The sequence below is a fragment of the Eleutherodactylus coqui genome, chromosome 2, assembly GCF_035609145.1.
Source record: "Eleutherodactylus coqui strain aEleCoq1 chromosome 2, aEleCoq1.hap1, whole genome shotgun sequence".
Lineage (NCBI taxonomy): Eukaryota > Metazoa > Chordata > Amphibia > Anura > Eleutherodactylidae > Eleutherodactylus > Eleutherodactylus coqui.
Window position 1 is genome coordinate 13,535,182 of NC_089838.1, and position 7,530 is coordinate 13,542,711.

A 7,530-nucleotide genomic window follows, 5' to 3' on the forward strand; every position below is an offset into this window, starting at 1 on the left:
ACTGCTCTTCCGCACATATAAAGGCCAGTAGTCACCTGTACTGGAGAGCTGGTCTTCCTCACATAAAAAGGCTTGTAGTCCCCGATACTGGCGGGCTGCTCTTCCTCACATATAAAGGTCAGTAGCAACCAGGACTGTAGGGTTGGTTTTCCTCACATATAAGGGCCAGTAGGCTCCAGTACTTGGGGGCTGGTCTTCTTCACATATAAAGGCCAGTAGGCTCCAGTATTGGACAGCTGCTCTTCCTCACATATGAAAGGCCAGTAGTCACCGGTACTGGAGAGATGGTCTTCCTCCCATATAAAGGTCACTAGTCACCGGTACTGGCGGGCTGCTCTTCCTCCCATATAAAAGGCCAGTAGTCCCCAGGATTGGAGGGCTGGTCTTCCTCACATATAAAGGCCAGTAGTCACTGGTACTGGAGAGCTGCTCTTCCTGACATATGAAGGCAGGGAGGCTTCGGTACTGGGGGGCTGGTCTTCCTTACATATAAAGCCCCTGTAGTCCCCGGTACTAAGGGGGTGGTCTTCTTTACATATAAAGGCCTGTAGTCACCAGGACTGGAGGGCTGGTCTTCCCCACATATAAAGGCCGGTAGGCTCCGGTACTGGAGAAATGCTCTTCCTCACATATGAAAGGCCAGTAGTCATCGGTACTGGAGAGATGGTCTTCCTGCCATATAAAGGCCAGTAGGCTCCGGTACCGGAGACTGGTCTTCATCACATATAATGGCCAGTAGTCACCGGTAATAGAGGGCTGGTCTTCCTCACATATAAAGGCCAATAGTCGCCGGTACTGGTGAGCTGGTCTTCCTCACATATAAAGACCTGTAGTCACCAGTACTGGGGAGCTGGTCTTCACATATAAAGGCCGGTAGGCTCCGGTACTGGGGGGCTGGTCTTCCTTACATGTAAAGGCCAGTAGTTCCCGTTACTGGCGGGCTGCTCTTCCTCACATATAAAAGCCAGTAGTCTCCGATACTGGAGAGCTGCTCTTCCTCACATATAAAGGCCAGTATTCACCAGTACTGGAGGGCTGCTCTTCCTCATATGTAAAGGCTAGTAGTCCCTAATACTGGAAGGCTGCTCTTCCTCACATATAAAGGTCAGTAGTCAGCAAGACTGGAGGTTGGTCTTCATCACATATAAAGGCCAGTAGGCTCCGGTACTGTGGGGCTCGTCTTCCTCACATATAAACTCCAGTAGTGTCCGGTACTGGGGGGCTGGTCTTCATCACATATAAAAGCCAGTATTCACCGGTACTGGAGGGCTGGTCTTCCTCACATATAAAGGCCAGTAGTCACCGCTACTGGAGGGCTCGTCTTCCTCACATATATAGGCCAGTAGTCGCCAGTACTGGAGGGCTGCTCTTCCTCACATATAAAGGCCAGTAGGCTCCGGTAGTGGGGGGCTGGTCTTCCTCACATATAAAGGCCATTAGTCAATGGTACTGGGAGGCTCGTCTTCCTCACATATAAAGGCCATTAGTCACCGGTACTAGAGGGCTTGTCTTCTTCACATATAAGGGCTAGTAGTCTCCGGTACTGGGGGGCTGGTCTTCCTCACATATAAAGGCCAGTAGTCACCGGTACTGGAGGGCTCGTCTTCCTTACATATATAGGCCAGTAGTCGCCAGTACTGGAGGGCTGTTCTTCCTCACATATAAATGCCAGTAGGCTCCGGTACTGGGAGGCTCGTCTTCCTCACATATAAAGGCCATTAGTCACCGGTACTAGAGGGCTCGTCTTCTTCACATATAAGGGCTAGTAGTGTCCGGTACTGGGGGGCTGGTTTTCCTCACATATAAAGGCCAGTAGTCTCCGCAGCGAGACATTTTATGCTTGCCTAGCAAACAATTGGCAAAACAGAAGATTCTCTGACGTACTCTGAATGGGGGGTGTGGAGGATACGTGGGCACCAATTACTTTCCAAGTTTGCCCATAAATCTATCCCAATGGTATCACAAGGTCAGGAGCAATGATCTGCAGGGGGCAAAGGTATCATCCAGGTTTATTGTAGTGACATGCAGACAGTCCTACAAACTGCAACGAATTTTAATTGGTCCAACGAGGCTTCTTTATTTTGGTTCTGGTTTCCTTTTATACTTTTCTAGATGGAACTGATCCTTACAGAAATGTCTGCAGTGGATCTGCGATGTGCGGACTTAACTGTGCTTAGATTGCTCCAATGAAAAAGGTTTGGTACTGTCTTAGCCAGTAGAGCAAATTGTGATTGTTCCCATCAAACCACATAATCTTGTAGATATGATACCTTTTAATGGCTAACAAAAAACACATGATGTATATTTTGCAAAACAAAATAGTAGTTAAAAACATATGTATAGTGTGAGAAAATGAGAATCTGGATTGCAGACTTAAACAATAGAATAAAAAGTGGATAGAACAATAGTGGATCTACTGAGTCATATAGAATACAAGCCAGGCAATCAATTAAGACTAAGAATTCAGATCACACAAAATAGAAATGCAAAGCTGTTACCACATCCTAGTCAAGACCTGTATCCTGAGCCCCAACGCATGTGAAGAGGCCTTGGGCATGACTTGTCTCCCTAGTACCTGCGGATCCCCATCTCAGGCCCAGGGTGGAGCAGGTGTTCGCCAGTACCTAGGAATACTCGGAAAGGAGAAAGGAGGAAACCTAGTCCATTACTGGAGAGAAAAAGAACAGAATTCAGTCGCAATGCAACTTTTGGGACTCACCGTGCTTGCATAGCACAGCGCTTCTGCTGCAGCCTGACTGTAACCGCACAAGCGGCATTCTCGTTATCAGCAAACAATTTCTTTGGTTGAATTTGGGAATGTGTCAAAGATCAAAAGTGTAAAATGGTGCCCCCCTCCTCCCACATACACAAAAAAAACACTTATTTTACAGGCAGTGAAAGTGCCAATACATAAGATACCCAAAACATATTTGAACCACTGACACTGGTCTAAAGTGACAGAGTAATAATATCCATAGTAGTTGCCCCAATAGTGGTCTGAATAGAAAAAGTAACTTCTTTAATGCCCCCTTAGTAATAGTGACCCCAATTAGCTATCCCAATAGTAATAGTATCCCACATAGTGGTCAGAGCAGTAATAGCGACACCCCCTTCCATAGTGGCTGCAATAGACCCCCATAACCCCTTAAGGACCAAGTTGTTTTGTACCTTAAGGACCAGACACTTTTTAGGGATTTTACCCATGTGGCGGTTTTACCGCTCCATTTTTTTTCCTTTAGCTACCAAAATTATTTTTGCTGCGTTTTTTTTCCCGTGACATATAGGACTATTTTTTTAATATCTTTTTCACTGACTTTTTTCCCCGTTTTTTAGTTTTATTGGGGGTAAAATGCTAAAAAAATGATTTTTTTAAAATTTATAGTTTTTTTTAAAATTATTTTTATATTTACACTAAAATAAAGTATGGAAACGGGTTCCTCTATTTATTTCGGACGTTTTGATATATAGTATGTATGGTTTGGGTTTACAGGGCGCATACTGCAACGGTTTTTGTTGGTGTCGGCTTTGTGTTATTCTCTTTCTTTTGTATGTATTGTTGTTTTATTCTGTTGTTTTGTTTCACTTATGTATGCAATTGTGTTTTTTACTATCTATGTCCCCCATGACATCATGTAAGACCTCTGGGGGACACTCACTTTTTTTTTTTTTTTAACTTTATTTGACACTTTTCCACTATAGCTAGGGCATCCATAGGAGCCCATTGTTATAGGGGAAAGCAACCCCTGTGGTGACATTAGTCACCTGCAGAGCTGCCAGGGTCTAGTCTGACCCTCGAGCTCTGCATAGCAGGGAATCCTGGGAGGTCACATGACCCCCCCGAGGCTCCCGTACTGAAAGTAAATGTTACTTTCAGTTTCCCCATACAGTGCTCATTGAGCACTGGATATCGGGGAAGCAGAAGGCAGGAAGGGTTAAAAACCCCTCCTGCCTTCTGCTCTGGGTTATCAGCTGTTACTAACAGCTGATAACCCGTTCCTGCCTCTGACTGATTGCAGAGGCAGGAGACTTAGAGCACCGCCGTATTTTTACTATCGGCAGTCCTCTAAGCCCAGGACCAGCCGCCGTATATATACAGTGGCTGGTCCTAAATGGCTTAATGGCCTTAGTAGTAAGTAATCCCAGTAGTAATAGTATCCTCCATAGTGGTTCCAGTAGTAATATTGTTCCCCCCTAGTCGCCCCAGTAGTAATAGTGAACCCCTTAATGCCCTCAGTAGTAATAGTGACCCCATTAGCCACCCCAGTAGCAATAGTATCTCCCATAGCGTCCCCAGTAGTAATAGTGAGCCCCCCATAGTGTCCCCTGTAGTTTAGCTTTAGCATGGCAGTGACCTACAAGCATTCGACTCACTCACCCAGTTGCTCCTGTCCAGCGGTGGTGGCAGCTGCCACTACTCTGATTAGTGTGACCCCTGAACTCTCTGCATTGCATCTGTATGCAGGAATACAGATGTTGGGGTTGAGTGGTTGCAGGTCAGGGTCACACTCTAATCACAGTAGCGAGAGTAGTGGGGCAAGTAAGTTGAATGTTTGTGGGGTTGCTGCCTGACCGGCTCGCAGGTGCACCTGGCAATTATTTTTCACTGGCCATTAATATGGCTGCTAAAATATAATTAGCAGCTGGGTGGCAAGCCACCGCTGCCTGAGGTCCCGCAGACCGACGCCTCAGGTCCCGCAGACCGCCACCTAAGCTGTTAGGCTCAGGTCACCTCGTGATGGGAGCTCCCCTGGGTGTCCTCGATGTTTTTGGCCAAACTGCAGGACTCACAGATACAGTCAGCATCCGCAGTGCAGTAAGAGCTCCTTACGGATGGACCAACCACTGCTGGGCCCTCCTTCCAGAAGCCTCCTGTGAGCTGCATGGTTTGACTCTGTGGTACGTATGCTCTTGGGTTTGGGATAGTTTGTAGGTACAGATTAGTTGGTGTAACTCTTGGTAAGGCTATGTTCATGTTAGATGTGGCTGCAGACTGGAGGCTGGACACCACCTTAAGAAGATGCCGCAGAAATGAGTGTGCGGACTCTGGAGCGTGGCACTGGATGAGCCATATAAGAGTGCGGGCCAGTCTGGCAGAGAAGTACACCGTGGCCAAGGAAATGATAATATGGGGTAGAACAGAGGGTGCAGGTGGTCTCCCTCCCGCATCAGAATAGTAGTCAGTATGCGAACTTCCGCCAAGTTTGTGACACAGTAACCCAGGAGCTATCGTTGAGCATATGCCCTTGCTATGTGCAGTGCACCTTTCCATTGAATCAAGTAGAAGACTTGAGCAGCGGGTCTGCAACAGTAGAATGTCCAAATCAGTATGACGGGGGCTGCGGGTAACAAGTCTGAGACAGAGGAAGGCCACGGCCCGAGGTCCAAGTGACTAGGAAGAATCGTGACCAGGAAGATTGAGCTGAACCTTCACCGTGAGAATGGCTCTTCTCGCCAGTTGGTTGTAACACAAGCGCTGCGTCTCTCTTGCTCGAAGAGACTGATAATGTGTTGTTTTGACAAAGTATAGGTTAGTTTGGGATCTTCCAACGGAAATTTAGCCAAAGTCTCAGATATAAGAATTTGTACTTATATTTGTGCTATAGGCATGGCGCATTTCTGGCCCGGTCTTTTATTTAGGGTGTGCTGTCACCAAAGTGCAAAAAAGATCCAAGGGTGCAGATTACCATAAAACCCTTGCCAAAGGGTGAACCCTAATGAGGTTTGGCATCGGCCTAGGCTGCCGTCCAAGCATCCCCTGGAGAAAGTTTAGGGTTACACAAGGTGAAGAGCATGATGACCGCAAACACCCTAGAGGGATGCCTATAAGAGTGCTGGACCATGGAACATACATGCAAAGTGGCATCAAGCAGTAATTTAAGGAAGTGGAGGGTGAGACCCGGCACGACTGGCTTATAAACTATCTAGCATCAACCGGGTACCTGCTGGTCAACTATGGTGTACACCAGCACCGGTGCTGGCATTACGCTAGGTGGCACCCTGTGTGAAACATTGCTGTGGATGTTAATTTCTCCAGCAGGTTCTGGGGTATTCTGTAGCTTACTAATTATGTAGTTTGGCGTACGCAAGCAATGAAAGCAACCAGTCAGACACAAGCTGTTAGTCTTGAATCTCAACTAGCTCTGGGCGTAACAATGCCAGAGCCCTAATTTATTAACACACATAATACCTGCCCTTTATGGGCGTATGACATATTACATACGTGGTCCATGAGCATAATTATTGGGTCTCCAGCCAACTGAGTCCCCTCCCTTCCTCCTCCTTCTCCTCCCAGCGTCTGTCTCTGTAAGACCATGAGGTCCTTTGTTCTATAGATATAAACTTCTCCTTTTGTTCTAGCAGTTGAGAAGGGGGAAGGTAAGTGAGACACCCAAGCTGTAATTCCCAGCTAGCTGAAGACCTATGTAATTTAACCCTAGAGAGGCTGCATTGGAACTTTACATTGGACTAATGTTATAGCACACATCTTTCACCATGCCATTGTCCAGCAATTACCATAATGAAAGTATGCCACTATCAGCCTCTACAGAGTTAAATCACTACAGCTGCATAATACATCTAGTTTATACAAATCAATAGACATTTTACGCTAATTAATCATCATTTCTACTACAATATCATAAGAAAAAATATATACATTTTTTACTGATGTGCAGTCTGCCTGTATTCTGTGGGTGCAGAAAGACGTAGGAGAGCAGCATTTCCACAGCAGAACAGATCAGGGAATAAATACTCTAACAGAAGCAAGCTCAATACATAGATACAGGACCAGAACCAAAGTCATAACATAAATACAAAACAAAGCAACCTCAGTACATAGATACAGCATCAGAACCAAGCTCATAATATAAATACAGTAGCAGAACCAAGTTCGGTAAACAGATAAAATACCAGAACCAACCTTAGTATATAAATTCAGCACCAGTACAAAGGTCATACCATAAATACAGCATTGGAACTGTTACGCCTGTCTGCTCATAGTTAACCTTGCCAGCACACCTTGTTCTGTCCAGACGAGCCAGGGTTTACATCTCCTGTGCCCTCAAGTCAGGTTAATTACCCTGCTATGTGTGAGATGTGTGCTGGTGATTGACAGGTCTATCCACCTATTGGCTCCTCCCGCCCCCCTTTAAGATCCAGCTTATGCTGCTTGGGAGGGGCTGATTATTGTTCTGATTCTCTTGTCCCTTGGACCTTGCTATTGTCTGCTTTACTTTCTGTTTTCTACCAGGCCTGTCCGCTAGCCCTTGTTTTTATTTTCAGTGTCTGCTGTGTTGTCCAGCTACTCTGACCTGCTGGTAATCTGGCCTTGGTACTTTGTGCCATTCCCTCAGTCTTCTAGCCAGTCTGCTTCGCTTGGTATCCTGCTTCTGTCAGCTTGTCCGCTAGACCTCGCTGTTATCAGCTAGGGTATTCCAGTCCGGCTCTGTTTGCATCTTGCTTCTGTCAGTTTGTCTGCTAGACCTTGCTGTTATCAGCCAGGCCTTATCATCTGCCTCTGTTCTGTTTGTA